Genomic DNA, 22,335 nt, shown 5'->3' with positions numbered 1-22,335 from the left:
TTATGGTTTTATCAGGGTATATGCCCAGTAGTGGGATTGCTAGGTCATATGGTGGTTCTATTTTTAGTTTTTTAAGGAACCTCCATACTGTTTTCCACAGTGGTTTTATCAATTTACATTCCCATCAACAGTGCAGGTGGGTTCCCTTTTCACCACACCCTTTCCAGCGCTTATTGTTTCTAGATTTTTTGATAATGGCCATTCTGACTGGCGTTAGGTGATACCTCATTGTAGTTTTGATTTGCATTTCTCTAATAATTCGTGACGTTGAGCATCTTTTCATGTGCCTCTTGGCCATCTGTATGTCTTCCTTGGTGAAATGTCTTTTTAGGTCTTCTGCCCATTTTTTAACTGGCTTGTTTGTTTTTTTGATATTGAGCCCCATTTAGCTGTATGTATATTTTGGAGATTAATCCTTTGTCTGTTGCTTCATTTGAATATTTTCTCCCATTCTGAGGGTTGTCTTTTTGTCTGGTTTATGGTTTCCTTTGCTATGCAAAAGCTTTGAAGTTTAATTAAGACCCATTTGTTTATTTTTGTTTTTATTTCTGTTACTCTAGGAGGTGGGTCAAAAAAGATCTTGCAGTGGTTTATGTCAAAGAGTGTTTTTTCTATGTTTTCCTCTAAGAGTTTTATAGTGCCTGGCCTTACATTTAAGTCTTTAATCCATTTGGAGTTTATTTTTGTGTATGGTGTTAGGGAGTGTGCTAATTTCATTCTTTACATGTAGCTGTCCAATTTTCCCAGCACCACTTACTGAAGAGACTGTCTTTTCTCCATTGCATATCCTTGCCTCCTTTGTCATACATTAGTTGACCATAGGTGCGTCCAGTTTTCCCAGTGCCACTTATTGAAGGGCCTGTCTTTTCTCCATTGTATGTTCTTGCCTCCTTTGTCATAAATTAGGTGCCCATATGTGCGTGGGTTTATCACTGGGCATTCTATGCTGTACCATTGATCTATATTTGTTTTTGTGCCAGTACTATACTGTCTTGATTACTGTAGCTTTGTGGTATAGTTTGAAGTCGAGGAGCCTGATTCCTCCAACTCCGTTTTTGTTTCTCAAGATTGCTTTGGCTATTCGGGGACTTTTGTGTTTCCATACAAATTGTTAAATGTTTTGTTCTAATTCTGTGAAGAATGCCACTGGTAGTTTGATAGGGATTGCACTGAATCTGTAGATTGCTTTGGGTAGTACAGTCATTTTCACAATATTGATTCTTCCAATCCAAGAACATGGTATATTTCTCCATCTGTTTATGTCATCTTTGATTTCTTTCATCAGTGTTTTATAGTTTTCTGCATGCAGGTCTTTTGTCTCCTTAGATAGGTTTATTCCTAGGTATTTTATTCTTTTTGTTGTAAAGGTAAATGGGAGTGTTTCCTTAATTTCTCTTTTTGATTTTCATTGTTGGTTATAGGAATGACAGAGATTTCTGTGCATTAATTTTGTATCCTGCAACCTTACCAAATTCATTGATTAGTTCTAGCAGTTTGCTGGTGGCATCTTTAGGACATTCTATGTATAGTACCATGTCATCGGCAAATAGTGACTGTTTTACTTCTTCTTTTCCAATTTGTATTCCTTTTATTTCTTTTTCTTCTCTGACTGCCATGGCTAGGACTTCCAAAACTATGTAGAATAAGAGTGGTGAGTGTGAACATCTTTGTCTCATTCCTGATCTTAGTGGAAATGCTTTCAGTTTTTCACAATTGAGTATGATGCTTGCTGTGGGTTTGGCATATATGGCCTTTATTATATTGAGGTAGGTTCCCTCTATGCCCATTTTCTGGAGAGTTTTTATCATAAATGGGTGTTGAATTTTGTCAAAAGCTTTTTCTGCATCTATTGAGATGATAAATCCCACTTGATCATGGTGTATGATCCTTTTAATGTGTTGTTGGATTCTGTTTGCTAGTATTTTGTTGAGGACTTTTGCATCAATGTTCATCAGTGATACTGGTCTATAATTTTCTTTTTTTGTGATATCTTTTTCTGGTTTTGGTATCAGGCTGATGGTAACTTTATAGAATGAATTTGGGAGTGTTTCTCCCTCTGCAATTGTTTGGAAGAGTGAGAAGGATCGGTGTTAGCTCTTCTCTTAATGTTTGATAGAATTTACCTGTGGAGCCATCTGGTCCCGGATTTTTGTTTATTGGAAGATTTTTAATTACGGTTTCAATTTCATTACTTGTGATAGGTCTGTTTATATTTTCTAATTCTTCCTGGTTCAGTCTTGGAAAATTGTGCCTTTCCAAGAATTTGTCCATTTCTTCATGGTTGTCCATTTTATTGGCATATAGTTGTTTGTAGTAGTCTCTTATAATCCTTTGTATTGAGATGTTTCTTGTTTCTTGAGGTGACACTGAATTTCTATAAACTTCTCTCTTAGAAAGGCTTTTGCTGTGTCCCATAGGTGTTGGGTCGTCATGTTTTCGTTGTCATTTGTTTCTATGTATTTTTTTATGTCTTCTTTGATTTCTTCAGTGATCTCTTGGTTATTCAGTAGCGCACTGTTTAGCCTCCATGTATTTGTGTTTTTTACAGTTTTTTTCCTGTAAGCGATTTCCAATCTCATAGCGTTGTGGTCTGCAAAGATGCTTGATACGATTTCAATTTTCTTAAAGTTTCCAAGCCTTGATTTGTGACCCAAGATGTGATCTATCCTGGAGACTGTTCCGTGTGCAGTTGAGAAGAAAGTGTATTCTGCCACTTTTGGGTGGAATGTTTTATAAATATCAATTAGATTCATTTGGTCTATTGTGTCATTTAAAGCTTGTGTTTCCTTATTTATTTTCTGTTTGGATGAGCTGTCCATTGGTGAAAGTGGGGCGTTAAAGTCCCCTATTACTATTGTGTTACTGTCGATTTCTCCTTTATGGTTGTTAGCATTTGCCTTATGCATTGAGGTGCTCCTGTGTTGGGTGCATAAACATTTATAATTGCTATATCTTCCTCTTGGATTAATCCTTTGATCATTATGTAGTGTCCCTCCTTATCTCTTATAACAGTCTTTATTTTAAAATCTCTTTTATATGATACGAGTATTGCTACTCCAGCTTTATGATTTCCATTTGCATGGAATATCTTTTTCCATCCCTTCACTTTCAGTCTGTATGTGTCCCTAGGTCTGAAGTGGGTCTCTTGTAGACAGCATATATATGGGTCTTGTTTTTGCATCCATTCAGCCAGTCTGTGTCTTTTGGTTGGGGCATTTAATCCATTCACATTCAAGGTTATTATTGATATGTATGTTCCTATTACCATTTTCTTAATTGTTTTGGATTTGGTTTTGTGGGTCTTTTTCTTCTCATGTGTTTCCATCCTGGAGAAGTTTCTTTAGCATTTGTTGTAAAGGTGGTTTGGTGGTGCTGAATTCTCTTAGCTTTTGCTTGTCTGAAAAGCTTTTGACTTCTCCATCGCATCTGAATGAGATCCTTACTGGGTAGAATAATCTTGGTTGTAGGTTTTTCTCTTTCCTCACTTTAAGTATATCCTGCCACTCCCTTCTGGCCTGCAGAATTTCTGCTGAAAAATCAGCTGATAACCTTATGGGGATTCCTTTGCATGTTATTTTTTGTTTTCCCCTTGCTGCTTTTAATATTTTTTCTTAGAAGTTAATTTCTGTTAGTTTGATTAATATGTGTCTTGGTGTGATTTTCCTAGAGTTTATCCTGTATGGGACTCTCTGTGCTTCCTGGACTTGGATGACTATTTCCTTTCCCATGTTAGGGAAGTTTTCGACTATAAACTCTTCAAATATTTCAGACCTTTTCTTTTTCTCTTCTTCTTCTGGGACCCCTATAATTCGAATGTTGGTGTGTTCAGTGTTGTCCCAGAGGTCTCTGAGTTGCCTTCAATTCTTTTCATTCTTTTTCTTTATTCTGCCCCTCGGCAGTTATTTCCACCATTTTGTCTTCAAGCTCGCTGATTCATTCTTCCGCCTCAGTTATTCTGTTATTGATTCCTTCTAGTGTATTTTTCATTTCAGTTAGTGTGTTGTTCATCTCTGTTTGTTTGTTCTTTAGTACTCCTAGGTCCTTGGTAAACATTTCCTGTATTTTCTCCATTCTGTTTCCAAGATTTTGGATCATCTTTATTATCATTACTCTGAATTCTTTTTCAGGTAGACTGTCTATTTCGTCTTCATAAACATTTCTTGTATTTTCTCAATCCATGCCTCCATTCTATTTCCAAGATTCTGGATCATCTTTACTATCATTACTCTGAATTCTTTTTCAGGAAGATTGCCTATTTCCTCTTCGTTTATTTGGTCTTGTAAGTCTTTACCTTGCTCCTTCATCTGTGACATATTTTTTTGCCATCTCACTTTTTTTTTTTTTTTTTTGAGTGGGATTGTGTTCCTGTCTTACTGGTTGTTTGGCCTGAGGCTTCCAACACTGGAGTTTGTAGGCTATTGGGTAGAGTTGGGTCTTGGTGCTGAGATGAGGACCTCCGTGAGACCTCACTCCAATGAATATTCCCTGGGATCTGAGGTTTTCTGCTAGTCCAGTGGTTTGGACTCAGAGCTCCACTGCAGGAGCTTTGGCCCCATCCCCGACTCGGGAACCAAGATCCCGCAAGCCGCATGGGGTGGCAGAAAAAAAGAGAACAATAATAAAGTAAAAAATAAAATCAGACTAGGAAACTAACAGATATGTTAGAAAGAATATAAAAATAAAAATATAGATGAATCAACAACTGGAAGGGACATCAGTACCAAAATAGTAAAAAAGAGGAGGGAAAAGAAAGAAAACAAAGGGGGAAAGGCCTTGGCTGTGGTGGGCGGGGCCAATGCTCAGGACCCACAGGGCTGGAAAAGGCCCTGGGGGCCATGGGGAGTGGGGCTTAGGCTCAAGGAACAGAAGGGGCCCAGGCGTGCCTCCCATCCCTGGTCTCAGAGAGCAGGGGACCTCACCTGGGAGCCCAGCAGGCTTCCTGGGCTCGAGTGGGTGGAGCTAACCCATGCGCTCCTCTCCTCTCCTCCAGGAAGGCCCCTCCATCCTGCCTCTTTTGATCTCCCTGGCCTCCCTCCTATGCCCCCAGGACCCACAAGGCCTGGAGGGGACTTTGGAGTGGGGGATACTGGCCTGTGAGCTCAGCAGGCTCCCCGGCCCGAGTGGGCTAGGCGATCGTCCTCCGCTCCTCCCGGAGGGTGCCCCCCACCTGCCTTTCCTGATCTCCCCGGCCTCAGGGGCCCCGATCCTGTCTGGCCTCCACTTCTCCTCCCCCCTCAGTCCCCCCACGTCCTACCAGTTCATTTGGGGGTTCTTCCCGTCTCCTTGGGCATCAGGGTCTCCCACTTTCATTTATTTTTAAGGCGTGTATTTTAATGTATGTGAAGTAGATGATACACATAAAAAGGATTTATAAGATATATGCACAGTTTAAAGCTTAATAAAATGAACACCCACTACCCCGCTCAGGAAATATATGTCAGAATTAGTAATAAGAAGAGTTAACATTTTCTGAGCACTTATCACGTGCCAGGCACTGTTCTAAGCACCTCGCATATTATGGGATGGATCCTCACAACAGCCTTATCGGTCAGGTGGAGGGAGCGGCAGGGAGGAGGGGCAGGAGGCTGCGTACAGAGGAAACGCTCGTTCCAGACTCTACAGCCAACAGCCAGAGGGATTTGGAGAAGAGTGGACACTTTGGTGACTCTCCCTTTCCTTTCATTGTCCCTCCGTTGACGTCCCAGTTGTTTAGTGACTATGTCCTGTTTCCCATAAAAAGATAAGACCAATGTTTACTAGTTTGAAAAGCCTATGAAAATTATCCCCAGAGCTTTCTGACTCTACTTCACCCTTCTGCCCACAGAAATGCTCCACAACACCCTCCTCTTTGCAAATGATGAGAGTATCACGCTCTCCTTCCAGCAGACATAAGAACAAGGGGATTTCCACAGCCACAAGGTGAATGGAAGGGAAACTAACTATTGGCTACGTGGCCCATTCACCTCCGTATACTGGCTCACGTATTACAGCACACAACAATTCAATAAAACCTCCATGCCCACATTTCTTCTTTAACGTGTTCCCGTCCAATAACTGAGCAGAAAGATTTATTTCAGGGAACTTGGTCCTCTCCGTTCCCCTCCTTGCAGAAATCACCCTCACGGAAAAAGTCAACCTCAGTTCCTGGAACATTCAACAGCATCCTCAGAATTAATGTCCAGGCCACACTGCAGCGTGGCAATGGGTTGTGAGAGCAGAGATTCTCCCCCAGGGTCACTGGGGCAGCCCGAGGCAGGGGACCGGGGAGAGAGCTTGCCAGTGAGCCCCCGTCGAGTCTTTCACGACAAGGATTGGGAGGGAGAGTTGCAACGTCTTGAGAACTCACAACCCAGCGGGAAGCCTTTGCACAGGAAAGTGATGTCCTCCCTGTTACCAGGAGGTGGGACCCAGACTGGGTCTCGGTCACGAGCTGCACCCTCCTGGACATGCGGAAGCCACCAACTGTCCCCGGGGAGGAGGAGCCCAGCACAAGAGGGAAGCTCTCCTCTGAAACAGGGTGCTGGAGAACAGGAATGGCCGGCCAGACAACCGCGGGTGGGGGATGGAAATGGGGGTGGCGTGGCTGTGAGGCCTCCCGCCAGCATCCAGGGGGTCGCGGAGAACTGTGTGTCTAGGCACCTGGGTCATCTTTAGGAGAACTCAACTCACCTGCACATGCGACGGGGAAAGAGAGAGCAGCTACCTGGGCCACTGAGGGTGGCCACACACTTCCTGTGGGTTCCTGAGAAGATGAGCTTATGGACTGGTTTCACTTTCAAGAAAACTTCCTTGGGACACATTTTGACAAAGGAGGATCACTGACTTTATAAAATGTCAAAGAATAGCTTTAGGTTTCTTGATGGGGCTCAAGCCGAGGGAAGAGCAAGTGGTGGCAGTTCACGCCCCAGGCACCTCTGGCCCAGAGGTTACAGCGATGGTTTCCCAGTAAGCCAGCCCAGGGCCCTATCACAGAGCCAAGAGCCAACTGGCAGTTCATTCCTACCAAAAAACTCCTGGGAAACCAGATCCAGGCTGTGGTTGTCAAACAGCAGCAAATTTAAAGGAGGTGAAGGCAGAAACACAGGGCAGGAGAAGATGTAATGATTTAAAAAAACAAAAAAACTCATTACCCACATGCCTGGCTAGGTAACGAGACACGTACAGACTCACATGCATCGTGGTTATTTTACATCAAATTACAAACCTTACCCCTAAGAGCCAAGAACGACGTTAGAGCCAGCACGATCACGGGAGTTTTTAATACTACAGAAAACTTTCAAGAAATAAACATTGTTTATATTGAGGTATTTATTTTCCTCCTAGTAGGATGGCATGGCATGCCATGGCCATGACCTCTTATTGCCAAACGTCCAAAATCAGAGTATTGGTGGAAATTAAGCCGAAGATCTTTTTCAATGACCCAGCATTAGAATGGTAGACACAAAAAGGGCAGGAAGGTCTGAGGCTGAGGTTTTGGGCGTCCACAGCAGGCAAGCTGTGGCGGGCAGGGGTGAGTCTGGAGCCTGCACTGCCCTGTGGGCTGTGTCTCTGCTCCCTTCCTCCTTCTCTGCTCACACTCTCACTCTCCGCCCCTTCTCTTCCACTTCCACTTTCTTTCCTCCCACTCTCCACTCCACTAGCTATACTTGTCTTTCCTGCCACACCCGTTCTTAGAATAACCTTCCATTTCCGGCACCCATATCCCTCTTCTTTCCACCCTTCGGAACTCTTGGAGAGCTCATGGCAAACGTTCCAGCTTTGACAGCTGGTTTCAAACTCCAAAGCATCCCATATTTGTGCACTGACAGAGGTGGGCGATGCACAGGTATGAACGAGACGGGGACCTCCTGGCCTTGGAGAATGTCCACTCCAGAGGAGGAAGCAGACGGAGGTCCACATAACTGAGATCCAGGCTGAGCCGGCTAAGGTACTAGAAAGGTACTATAAAAATACTAGAAAGGTAGAGTTAAAAATACCAGTGAGCAGACACAATGGGAAGCCAAGATGAACTCCGCACGGAGGAAGAGTGTCCCTGGAGGAGGTGGAAACAAGGCAGGGGCCTGCATCTCTTATCTCCGAGGTCTCTTTGTGAGGATGCTAAATATTAGGTTGGTCAAACGTTTTGTACGGGTTTTTCCACAAGATCTTACTGAAACAGAAAAGATGGAGAACAGATGCGCGTATCTTCAAAGAGTGCTGATGGAGAGTTTCAGCACCTGCTTGCACAACTGCGGGGCGGGGGGGGGGGGGCCCAGCTCTGCACACAACCCCAGCTCACGGCCAGCTTTACATCCTCCGGGACCCCAGCTACAGTTCTGAGGGGCGTTGCCAGCAGGGGGGCAGAGATCTCAGAGATCTCCCTTTCCTGACCTGGAATCAAGACGCAAACCTCACCCAGGACCCTCCTGTGCTGTACGGCTGCCCCAGGCCTGTCCGTGTAGGGCTTCCAAGCAGCCTGTCTGCAAGTACTGCCTCACCACAGAAGGGGAGGTGAGCGACTGCAGAGGGAGTGAGAAAGCAGATGATTCCTTCCAGGCCCTGCCCTTGTGCAAACCACTTTCCCTCTCCAGGCCTCGGTGTCCTCATCTGTAAAATGAGAAAGGTGGTCTTTGCCAGTTCCCGCCCGACAGGCTGATTTCTGTTTCCTTCTCGCTCTCCTTCAGTACATCCTTCTCTTCCAGTGAGATGGGCTCTTTCCCAATTTCTGGAGCCACTTCTCCCCACCTGCTTGTCCTCCTCCCCCCTCCTCTCCCTTCCCTCCCCGGGGGCCCTGCTCATGCACTTTTCAATGTTTCCCCTCCTTTGCTTATTCTGTCTCAAAACGTTGGCTTTTCTCCCCCTGCCTGGGTTTTACCGGGGAAGCAGCCAGACAGGACGGTCCACGCGGCTGCTACCTTGGGGCCGACTCTTCTGTGGTTTCCCTCCTCCCTCCCGTGGCCTCCAGTGGCCACTCACACACACAGGAGACAGGAAGTGAGCCTTTCAAAGTGTCTGCTCAGCACTGGCGGGAGAGCCCTCGGATTTCTCAGGGGCGGCGAGAAAGAGCCGTTAACCCCAGCCTGACTTGCAAAAGGGAATTTAGAATCTCTGAAAGGCCAGCAGACCCAGGTTGAGGCAATTGCCTCCTTTTTTTAAAAAAAAAATCATGGTTGAGACTTCAGGGAAGAGTTAGCCACGCTTGTTGAGAGACAGAAGCCAGGTGGCACCTAGAACAGGGTCTGACACTCAGTGGATGAGGAATGAGAGATGCATGCGTCTGTTGCGAAGGACGGTTCCTCCTTTTAGAGCCGTTGTCAGAGAAATGGGCTTTTTTAGGAGACACTCCATCTGGAAAGACAGCAAAACAATGCTATGCATATAAAGCACATTTCCCTTTGGATCTTTTTGCTGGAAGCTTCCTTCCTGCCTTCTTTCTCCTGGAGTGGCTCCTAAAAGGACGCTGACTGAACAGACCCGTCATAAGGGCTTGTAAAGGAGAGGAAGCAGCCTAAGGTGACCATTTCCCCCTCCACTGCCCATGACCTCATCTTCCTCAGTCTCCCTGGGAACCAGCCTGAGAAGCCGCTGCTCGTCCCCCACCCCCAAAGTCATACCCCCCCACACAAGGGTGGATTCTAAGTGCATGCGATAGATTTATCCATTCTTATCACCTGTGTTAGTCTTGCTCTCTCCCTGCATGAAACTCCTTCGGCATTTGTGTTCTGTGGCCCTCACCCAGCACTTAATAAACACTTTTATCACTTCAATCCTTTTAACGCGCCTGCCCAGTCTCCCAACCAAACTGCAAGTTGCTCAAGAACAGGGACCACATCTCATTCACCTCTGTCATCCTGGTACCTATCAATAAGTCTAATTCATGGTCAGCGCATGCTTTATTTTTCATTTTGGTTTATTACACAAATAAAACATGCTCACGGTAGGACTACGTGCTTACTGGCAGAGTAAATCACCACGCAACAAAATGCACCTCCAAAGCAATTAAAGAAACGCAAATATTTCAAAAGGGAAGATATTCTCATATGTGTATCCTATTAAGACTAACCAAGAAAGGTGATAAAATGTTATGTGGGAATGATTTCAGGAGAAGAGTGTGTTTAGACAGCACTGGAGGGGTGCTGCCATCCGGTTCAAGACTTTGGGTCACCACCCGGTGACATCTAACAGGAAGTATAAAGATCCTCGTGGCCTTTAATCTGGGGTGTGAAAGTTGAACCTGGCATGGGGGCGTCCTGACACGGCTCCTCTGTTCTATATTCTGGAATAACTGTCATTCCAGCCCTTCTCCTGCTGCCCTCTCTCTAATCTCCCTGAGCTAGACTTTGACCGGCTGTCCTCTCAGCATCCTCTCCGATGTCACATAAGTCCTGATCTCATTTACGTTCCTCCTACCAGGGTCTTTTTTTTTTTTTTTTTTTAATTTTTGGCCGCAAGGCATGCAGGATCTTAATTCCCTGACCAGGGATCGAACCCGCACCCCCTGCGGTGGAAGCGCAGAGTCTTAACCACTGGACCGCCAGGGAAGTCCCGTACCAGGTTTTTCATCGAGCCCTCCAGGGTGAAAGCAGACACGCTCTGTGAGTCATCACCCATGTCCAAGGCAAGGCGGCCGTCCTTTCCTCCTGGAAGTGACGTGTGCCCCAAAACCCAAGAACAGAGAGTCAGGGGCCGCCCAGGGAGGCCCCACAGGCCGAGGTCAGCATCCGGGCTGTGGGCTACGCCCCCTGCACGGTGGGATGGTTCCAGGGAAAGCAGCCAGGGACAGCCCGAAGGGTGCGGTCTTGGGAAGCAAGACTTGGGCTCAGTTTTTTCAATCAAAACTAATGTTTGCAGTTTATCTTTCTGATAATGAAATTGCACATGTTTATTAGAGTAAAATTGGAAAGCAGATGTAATCAATAAAAAAACAAACGGACAAACACCTATCATCACCCCTTGATTACCTCTGTTATCACCTCAGCATGGAGCCTTCCAGGATTTCTTCTATGTATATACATGTCGGGTGTGCGTGTCATACAATTCTACTAATCTGTACATTTAAAAATGGTTAAGGGCTTCCCTGGTGGCGGAGTGGTTAAGAATCCGCCTGCCAGTGCAGGGGACCTGGGATGGAGCCCTGGTCTGGGAAGGTCCCACATGCCGTGGAGCAACTAAGCCCACGCGCCACAACTACTGAGCCTGCGCTCTAGAGCCCGTGAGCCACAACTACTGAGCGTGCGTGCCACAACTACTGAAGCCCGCGCACCTAGAGCCCGTGCTCCGCAACAAGAGAAGCCACCGCAATGAGAAGCCACCGCACCGCAACGAAGAGTAGCCCTCACTCGCCACAACTAGAGAAAGTCCGCGTGAAGCAACAAAGACCCAACACAGCCAAAAATAAACAAATAAATAAATAAATTTATTATAAAAAAAAAAGGTTAAGATGGTGAAGTTTACGGTATGTGGGTTTTGGGGGTTCTTTTTGGTTTTTGGTTGTGTGTGTGTGTGTGTGTGTTTTAACCACAACTTAACAAACAGAAAGAGATGCACAGCGTTTTCCCAAATAGGCGCAGTGGAAGGCAGCTGCTGTGAGCCTGACAGGGTCCCTGCCCAGAGGACTGCCTGAAGTCGAGAAACCCAAGCAGAAAGAGGCAGGAGCTGTCCTGCTGCCAGAAACAGGACCGACTGGAGTTGTAGGAGGTCATCTGGAGAGGGATCACCCACTCGAAGGGACAGACACACAAACTCCCGTGCAGAGGGGTCACTTCAGAGCCGTATCAGGGGGACAGGACCCGGCCATTTCTGCCCCGTGTGCTGCCCCTCTAATGGGCCATCTTTGGTCCAGGGCTCCCCACCGGGCTGGCCAGTGCTCTGTCCGATCTCCATCACAGTCTGAGATTCCCCGTCCACTCCTGCAACCTCCATCATCTTTTATAGCCATCACCCCACAGTAAACCTCTTGTACTCATAACTCAATGTCTGTTCCCCAGAGGATCCAAACTGTAGCAGTAATGGAGAATTTCAGAACTAGTTTCCCTAAATCATAGTAAATGCTGCAGTTTGAGCCAGCATCTCTCTTTAGAATGTGTGAGCACATTTGACCCTTTTCCCTCAGCTTTGAAACACCAACACTTAACATCCTGTTCCACATATTTATTTATCCTATTACATATTGTATAAGTCAACTTTCACTAGACAATACTGTGGTAACCTAAAATCTCTGTGGCTTACAGCAACAAAGGTTTATTTCTAACTCACTTTGTATGTTACTGGTCTGCTCTAGATGTCTTCTCACCACAGAATCCAGGCTGAAAGAACAGCCTCTATCCTGGACATGCCTTCCTAATAACAAAGGGAAGAGAGCAAAAATGCTGGTAGAAACATGCTGGTAGAAACATTCAAGTTTCTCCCACTCACATTTTATAGGCCAAAGCAAGTCACATGGCCAAACCTGACAATGAGGCAGGGAAGCATACTCCTCCTACAGTCCCAAGCAACAGGCAAAAATATCTAACACTCCTATAGGAGAGCAAATATTTGGAAGTATACAGAAATGCCAGGACCAAGGTTTCTGAGAGTTTCTTGTCCTTTCCCACATTGTGCCAAGATGACTGCTGTAGCTCCAGGCATCACAGCCCTATTCCACACAGGAAGGAGAAGGAAGGGGCAAAGATAAACAGAAAGAACAGCTAGCTGAGTCTGTCTCTTCTAAGAATTTTCTTGGCAGTCTCTCCCATGACTTCCACTGACATAGGATGTATTATTAAGCTGCCACTCTCAACAATACAGGGGTTCTGTTAGTAAGGAAGCACAATAATATGAATATTAGGTGGTCAACTAGTAGTTTCTGCCACTCCCACATAACAGAGATTATCTATACATTTTTGGAAGATGCAAGACCAATGAAGCAAGTTGACCGACAAAGCCTGAAGAGAAAACACAGTCTAGAATTTTCTGTAATTGTTGCAGAGATGCTGGCAGCTGATCTATGTAACAGAACCCTGGCATGTTTCTGGGCTTGGAGTCAGCAGCTGGGTTAGAGGGCAGAAGCAGGACATGGGGTGGAAAGAGAGAGATTATGTGAATGCCTCATATGGACAACTAGCCTTTAGACACCGTCTTCCCCACCGCCGCCCAGAGAGCCAGCATTTACTGGCAGACAGAACAGAACAAAACCCAAAGATACTGAACAAAGTATTCAAGGAGAGCTCAGACTCTGGTTAATAGGTTGGAACCCCAAAATTCAGCCTCTTTGGGCCCTTATTTGGAGGCCCCTGCAGCCTGACATGCCTCTTTTTGCCCACCTTACCCAGAGCTCTGAGTCTGAAGTCCTAATTGGTGGAGACACTTTGCCTGAAGATAGACAACGGCCGAGGAAGCTCTCATCAGGCACTCACTTTTCCTGTCATATGTAGGCAGACCACTGGGGCTCTCCAGGCAAATGAGGAGCTCCACTTCAGGGCCAGGCACAGCTGCAGCTGGTGATACCATACTGAGAGCCAGGCATTAAGTGAAAAGCCCTGCAGGCTGACCCATGAGACCTCCCAGCCTGCCTGTACCCGTGCAACAATAACAGGTTGCTATAAAAATGGAACATTCAGAGAACCACGAAAGAGTGCTCATAAATTTTAAAAGTCTGCCCACCACAAATATGAATATTAATACTGGGAAGGGGATGGTGGACTGGGACATTGCAAAGTAAATCTTCATATTGAAATGTTAAAAGTTAATGTCAAAGCCTTCTAAATAGGTCAATACAGGTGATAACACACATATAGTCTTGAGTTATCAGGGTAACCAGAAGCAGAGGTTGAATAAAGAAACTGTTTTTTAAAAAAAAAAAAAAAAAGAAAGAAAGGGAGGGAGGGAGAAAGGGAGAAAGAACATTGTCTCTGAGTTGTGAATTCATGGCGGGGAAGGAAAGGTGGGACACCATGACTTTCCACTATCTGCTCTGTATTATTTGCTCTGTCGTCACACACATGCACTACTGTAACAAAAATAAATGGACGTGACCACCTAGAGGGGTGGGATAGGGAGGGTGGGAGGGAGACGCAAGAGGGAGGGGATATGGGGATATATGTATATGTATAGCTGATTCACTTTGTTATACAGAAGAAACTAACACACCATTGTAAAGCAATTATATTCCAATAAAGATGTTAAAAAAATAAATGGAAAAAATCAAATAGGAGAATTGTGTCTCGAGTAACGAGGTTTGGAAATTCAGTCACAACATAGGCATCAAACACCTGCTTATTAAGACTCCGCAGTGTTTGTCAGTTACTAGGAGACAGGAGCTACCTGGTCAGAAAGTGTCCAGAAGATGCTATAAGATGGGACCACTTCAAGTAATTGTAACAATAAGAGCAAACACTTATTGATGCTTATTGGATGCCAGGACTCTGCTGAGAGTTTTACTTGCCTATTTCTTTTAATTCTCATAACAATTCTAAGGTCTAGGTGTTTTTTTTTTATCATCATCCCCATTTTACAGATGAGAAAACTAAGGCAGAGAAGTAAAGAAACATGCCCTGGTGCCCAGGGTAGTAAGTGGTGATAGAATTTGAACAGCCTGCTAGCAAGGGTACAACCTTAACCACTGTGCTTTGTTGCCTGTAAGCTAGTGCCCCAAATACTGTCTGAAAAAATACTGGGCCATTACAATACTGGCAGACGAGCCCTACATTCTGTCATTACAGTGAAATTCACATAATGGGCACTGACTGTTTTTTTGCCTCATTGCTTTCGCATGGCTGTTATAAGAAATGTATGTTAAAAGGCCTTGGAAACTGTAAACCACCCGTCGCAAAATGAAAGATGTTAAAATGCTATTTTCTTTAGCTCACTGTCAGGGTTGGGACTCTTTGTTGGATCCCTTGTAAGCCCCACATAAAGCCCCAGCCCGCCAAGCACACAGGTCCTCCCCACTCACGATGCTGTATCTCCCGCTCAGTCTCCTTCTCGTCCCCAGAACTCCTGCTCTTCACTCCTCCCTCCTCCCCACCCAAAGTAAGCTCTCAACCCTGAGCATTTTCTGCCACGTTCCTTGTACGTATCACTTAAACCATCACCTCAATTTTATCATTTAACTCGAGAGGCCCCAACCAAGAGAGGCAAAGGTCCGGGAACTTGCGCTTCCCCCAAATGAGAGAGGCTTGTAGCAGATCATGTTTCCCAAAGAATGCAAACCCGGGCTAGAGCAACAGGCCCCAGTGAGACGTCAGCATCCAGCATCAGGCCAGTTTCACCCACTCGCCTGAGGTGGGTACCAGAGAGCAATGCTCAGCACAAATCATGGCCCTTCCTGGACTCTCGGCAACGGTCGAAACCCTGATGCACCCCCACTCCCCAAAGGTAGCTATTAAATGGTTTAGTGTGTCTCTTTCAAGATCTTCTTGTACAAATACACAGATATGTACGTGTATATATATTATACGACACATAGAGATTTCCCCTAAATCCTACTGGAATAGCACTGAATGTATGGATTAATTTTAAGAAAATTTACATCTTCGAGTATTCCCATTTACATACAAACTCATACAAACTCTCACCTTGTACCATCAAGTCAAATATGAAACTCCCAAGAAAGAAAGACAGAATTAGAGTAAGGCATTATATCTGCAACCACCGTGTCTTCGATGGTTTTGATAAGGAATTCTCGCCTGCCTTTTAAAATATTGTTATGAAATATTTCAAACACAAAAATCAGTTAAAATAATAACAACCTACAGAACAGGAGAAAATATTTGCAACTCATGTATCTGATAAAGGATTAACATCCAGAATTTATAAGGAACTCGTACAACTCAACAACAACAACAGAAAAAGTAACACATTTAAAAAGGGGGCAAAGGGCTTGAAGAGACAGTTCCCCCAAGAAGATATACAAATGGCCAAAATGCATCTGAAAAGATGCTCAACATCATTAATGATCAGAGAAATGCAAATAAGAATCACAGTGAGGTACTACCTCACACTCATTAGGATGGTCACTATCAAAAGAACAAAAGATAACAAGTATTTGCCGAGATGTAAAGAAATTGGAACCCCTATGCATTGTTGGTGGGAATGTAAAATGGCACAGCCATTATGGAAAACAGTAAGGAGCTTCCACAAAATATTAGAAATAAAATTACTGTATACCCAGCAATCCCACTCCTGGGTATATATCCAAAAGACTTCAAAGCAGGATCTCAAAGAGATATTTACACACGCATTGCAAATTATTCATTGCAGCATTATTCACAACGAGAGGTGGAAGCAACCCAAATATCCACTGACAGATGAATGGATAAAGAAAAATGTGGTCTAGACAGATATATATTCACATGTACATACATATATACATATTACATACATATAATGCAGCCTTAAAAAAGAAGGAAATTCTGACATATGCTACAACATGGATGAATCTTGAGGACATTATGCTAAGTGAAATAAGCCAGTCACAGAAGGACAAATACTGTTATGATTCCACTCATATGAAGAGTCGGAAGCAAATTCATATAAACAGAAAGCAGAGTGGTGGTTGCCAGGGGCTGGGAGGACGGGGAATAAAGAGTTGTTGTTTAATGTCTATAGAGTTTCTGTTTTGCAAGATGAAAAAGTTCTGGAGCTCTTCACACAACAATGAGAATATACTTAACACTACTGAACTGTATACTTAGAAATGGTTCAGATGGTAAATTTTTTATGTATTTTTTTCCACAGTAAAAAAAAAAAATAACAAAAATCTGTGTACCCACCCTGGAACACTATCAAATCCTAAGATTTCACTATACCTCCTTCAGTTTTTTTCCAGGAACAAAAGGTGGCAGACAATGAGAGAGCCTTCTGTCTCCATGACCCTACTCTCCTGTTTCCCTCTTCAGAGGTATCTGCTTCCCTGAATTTGGTTTTTATCATTCTTATGCATGTGTCATATTATGACCGCATGTACATGTATCCATAAATAAAACATAGCATTGCTTTGTCTATTGACTACTTTTATAGAAATGGTAACGTACTGTACCTATCCTCTGTGCAACATCACATTTGAAAATGTATACACAGGGCTTCCCTGGTGGCGCAGTGGTTGAGAATCTGCCTGCCGATGCAGGGGACACGGGTTAAGATCAGCTCTTTTGGGCTTCCCTGGTGGCGCAGCGGCTGAGCGTCCGCCTGCCGATGCAGGGGGACCGGGTTCGCGCCCCGGTCCGGGAGGATCCCACATGCCGCGGAGCGGCTGGGCCCGTGGGCCACGGCCGCCGAGCCTGCGCGTCCCGAGCCTGTGCTCCGCAACGGGAGAGGCCACAGCAGAGGGAGGCCCGCGTACCACAAAAAAAAAAAAAAAAAAGAAAGAAAATGTATACACACTGGTAAGTAAAGACCCAATTCATTATTAGAACTGCTATATAGTATTGCAATGTTTAAATATACCATGTTTCTTTATCCACCATCCTTTTGATGAAGCTGAGTCATTTCAAATGCTTCACTATTATGACAACTCAACAACAACAAAAAACAAACAACCCATTTGAAAAATGAACAGAGGGTCTGAGAAGACATTTTTCCAAAGCAGGCATATAGATGGCCAACAGGCACAAGAAAAGATGCTCAACATCGCTAATTATCAGGGAACTGTAAATCAAAACCACGGTGAGATATCACCTCACACCTGTCAGAATGACTGTTATCAAAAAGACAAGGAATAACAGATGCTGGAGAGGGTGTGGAGCAATGGGAATCCTCATGCCCTGTTGGCGGGAATGTAAATTGGTGCAGCCACTGTGGAAAGCACTATGGAGATTTCTCAAAAAATTAAAAATAGAATGACCATGTGATCCAGATATTCCACTTCTGAGTATTTATTCAAAGAACACGAAAACACTGATTTGAAAAGATACATGCACCCCTATGTTCATTACTGCATTATTCACAATAGCCAAGTTATGGAAACAACCTAAGTGTCCACTGATGGACAAATGAATGGATAAAGAAGATTTGAGATATTAAGTCAGATGGAGAAGATAAATACCTTATAATTTCTCATATGTGGATTCCACTCATATGTAGAATCTAAAAAACAATGAACAAATGAAATAAAATACAAATAAACTCATAGATAGAGAACAGATCTGGGGTTACCAGGGGGGAAAGGGGTTATGGGGTGGGAAAATGGTTGAAGGGGACCAGGTACATGGTGATGGATGGTAACTGGACTTGTCCTGTTATCACTCTGACGTGTACATAGATGTTGAACTGTAATGCTGTACACCTAGGACTTATAAAAATATTTAAATAAAAATAAACAAAATATTTCACTACTGTGAACAATACTGGATTGAATCGTCTCGTACATATCCTTGTCTGCGTATATCTCAAGGTGAAACCGTGCATTGGAGGGAATGAGTCTCTCCAATGTCACCAGGATACTGACAAATCGTTCTCCAGGGCATGTGTCCTGATTTCCATCCACAGCAGACGCAAGTGAGAGCCAAATGCTCCAACCCACACCAACTGAGTTCGTCAGGCTTCCTCAATTCTGCCAATCTGCTGGGTGTGAAACAGCATCTCATTACGATTCTATGTTTCCCAGATTATTAGAAGAGTTTAGTGCCTTCTCATGAGTTTACTGACAATATGGATTTCCTCTCCATTAATGTTTTGCCTGCTTTTCTGTTCTGTTGTTTGTCTTCCGCTAATTGGTAGGCATTCTTTATGAATTCTGGATACTAAGGCTTTGCTGGTTAACGTGCATTGCAAATTCTTCACTCAGTCTATGGTTTTGTCTTTTAAATTTATTTTTTGCTTATGCGTTTAACAAAAGTTTTACTATATTTTAAATATAATCCAATACATCAACCCTTTATTTCACGTTTACACTTATTATGTTGTGTTTATGAAATCATTTCTTACCCCGAGGACATTGTTCTGTCTTCTTTGGGGAACAGAGTAATGATTCAGTAAATATTTGCTGAATAAATGAATTATTTCTAGTTTGTTGGTCTCCAGAAAATTGCACAAATCCAATTTTTATTTTGTATAAGCCCCATGCTCAGATAAGCAATTTTTTATTGCTAAATTGGACTTAAATGTAAAAGGGGGTGCTACCATTTGTCCTAATGAGGCCAAGGTGAAGCATGCCTTTTGTAACACACCAGCGAGAATAACTATTATTCTTCACAAAAGATTCAGTTGAGAAACAGGATTTTTAAATATAGCAATATTTAGACTAGAAAGCAGAAAGTAAGCCCTGTTAGTGAGGGCTACAGCAATAGAACAGAGCACCTAGAACAGCCTACAGCATCAAAACTTTTAGTGAGCATCTGTTATGTAAGAAGAGTTGCAGAACTCCTTTCTTCAAAAACGCAATCATGGGGCTTCCCTGGTGGCACAGTGGTTAAGAATCCACCTGCCAATGCAGGGGACACGGGTTCGAGCTCTGGCCCAGGAAGATCCCACGTGCCGCGGAGCAACTACGCCTGTGCGCCACAACTACCGAACCTGTGCTCTAGAGTCCGCGAGCCACAGCTACTGAGCCCGCGTGCTGCAACTACTGAAGCCCGTGCGCCTAGAGCCCGTGCTCCGCAACAAGAGAAGCCACCGCAATGAGAAGCTTGTGCACCACAAGGAAGAGTAGCCCCCGCTCTCCGCAACTAGAGAAAGCACACGTGCAGCAACAAAGACCCAATGCAGCCAAAAATTTAAAATAAATAAATCAATAAATTTCAAAAAAATAAATAAAAATTTTAAAAGTCACCTAAAATCTCAGATACCGGTTCTTTTTTTTTTTAATTTTTTTATTTATTTATGGCTGTGTTGGGTCCTCGCTGCCGTGCGCGGGCTTTCTCTAGTTGAGGCGAACAGGGGCTACTCTTCATTGTGGTGCGTGGGCTTCTCACTGCGGTGGCCTCTCTTGTTGCGGAGCACAGGCTCCAGGCACATGGGCTTCAGTAGTTGTGGCTCGCGGGCCCAGCAGCTGCGGCTCGCCGGCTCTAGAGCGAAGGCTCAGTAGTTGTGGCGCACGGGCTTAGTTGCTCCGCGGCATGTGGGATCTTCCTGGACCAGGGCTCGAACCCGTGTCCCCTACATTGGCAGGCGGACTCTTAACCACTGCGCCACCAGGGAAGCCCAGATACCAGTTCTTAAATGAAAGCACATTTATTACTGAAGAGTCGCACATTGTAAAATTCCCCTTAGGAGTGGTCTCCGTGTCCCTCAGACACCTTTTCTCGGGCGGGGAAAAGAGTTGGAGAAGGGAGAGCAGCGTGACGGGTATACCATGCTTGACAGAGACCCATGTGTGCAGACACGGGACTGCCCTGAGTTACCACCTCACAAACTGGCACTCCTCTGCCCCCAGACAGAGAAGATCGGCAGAGACTAACCACCTACCACCCTCTATCTGAATTTAGGGAAACTGTTTCTGCTGCCTTTCATTGCTGGCCCCTTAAAAGGACAGTTTACTGCAGATGCTTGAGAAACTAGTGGAAAAGGGGAAGGAAGAAAATTATAATCACCACTCAGAGATAACCATAAGCACCTACTCATGTGTACACACACACACACACACACACACACACACACACACACACACAATTTGTGCTCATACCATGTATGCAATGTGAGAGGCTGTGTGGGTCAAGGTTACAAGCGTAGCTGCTGGAGCCTGACTCTAGGTGTGGAGCCTGGCCGTACACTCACAAGCTCTGTAACCTGAACAGATGCTCAGTCTCTGCTCCCATTCCCCCACCTGCAAAATTAGAATTAGAGTAATATTGATAGTATCTGCCCCACAGGCTTGTTATGGGCTTAAATGAGACGTTAGGTATAAAGTGTGTAATAACATGGGACACACAGAAAGAAGATGCAGCTATGAGTTATCATGATGACACAGTTCTCCATCTGACCTTTTAGCTTAACATTTCATCATAACCCTGTTGTCAAATATTCTTTGAAAATGCTATTTTTAGAATTATAGTGTTCTGTAGCCTACCTTTTTTTACTTAACACTTTACCCTGACTATATGTTTTAAAATATTATTATTGATGTCTATATTTTAATACTCTATTTTCTAAATATACCACAATTTATTATTTTCCCCTGTTGCTGGATATTTAAGTTGTTTCCTATTTATCACTATTATAAATAATACTGTGATGATATACTTAAAACTTGGGCCACATCTCTGGTCCCTTTCTTAGGATAGATTTCTAACATCGAATTTCTAGAATGAACCTCATTCAATGTTCATGTTACCAAACTGCTATCCAGGAATAATAGGCCAAGTTCACCCTCATCAGTCCTGTGCGACAATGGCCTGTAACCATGCCATTGATAGAATTTTAGCAGTATCTCTTTTTCTTCTTTGCTATTTGAGAAGAGGAAACTTTTTACTTCATTTCATTTTGATTTTGATAACTTGTGAGGTTAAACTTTTATGATTATATTGGTCGTGGGTATTTCTTCTTTTGGGAATCTTCTGTTCATGTCCCCATTTTTGTTTGTCTGATTTTTTTTAGTTGAGTTGTAGAGGTATTTTTCCATATTAATTGATAGATGCACTTTTTTTTTTTTTTTTGCGGTACGCGGGCCTCTCACTGTTGTGGCCTCTCCCGTTGCGGAGCACAGGCTCCGGACGCGCAGGCCCAGCGGCCATGGCTCACGGGCCCAGCCGCTCCGCGGCACGTGGGATCCTCCCGGACCGGGGCGCGAACCCGGTTCCCCTGCATCGGCAGGCGGACGCGCAACCACTGCGCCACCAGGGAAGCCCAAGATGCACTTTATATATTAGGAATTTAATTTTCCCATCACATTTTATTTTTTCCCAGTTTCCTTTATGGTTTATGTTTCACTTTACTCATCTATTCAGCATGGAGTTACTGAGTGCCTGCTCTGTGCTGAGCACTGTGGTAGGTGCTTGGGATTCAGCAGGGAGAAAAGCTGACTAAAATCTCTGTCCCTGGAGGGCCTACATTTTAGTGGGAGCTTCTAGTTGAGGCTGTCATTTCAGTGGACACAATCACCTAGTTCCTGGAATGACCTATAATTGAGAAGGAACTATAATTACTTAAACATAATTGGCCCATTAATGCCATCTTCCTTTCAGAAAAGCACTGTAGCCACATGCATATGGAGCAAGAGAGACCCCAGAGCTCAGCCTAACAGAGAAAATTTGATCGTATTTTCAAACAAGTATGACTAAAAAGACACCCTTAGACTTTCAGCTGGGACTCAAGCACACTCAGTGGTTATTTCCTTTTCTCCCTTCCACACAGATGCCTCTTAAAATTTTACAGCCAGACTTTCCTGGTGGCGCAATGACTAAGAATCCGCCTGCCAATGCAGGGGACAGAGGTTCGAGCCCT

Source organism: Physeter macrocephalus, chromosome 13 (assembly GCF_002837175.3).
Source record: "Physeter macrocephalus isolate SW-GA chromosome 13, ASM283717v5, whole genome shotgun sequence".
NCBI classification, from domain to species: Eukaryota; Metazoa; Chordata; class Mammalia; order Artiodactyla; family Physeteridae; genus Physeter; species Physeter macrocephalus.
This window is presented reverse-complemented; position numbering follows the sequence as displayed.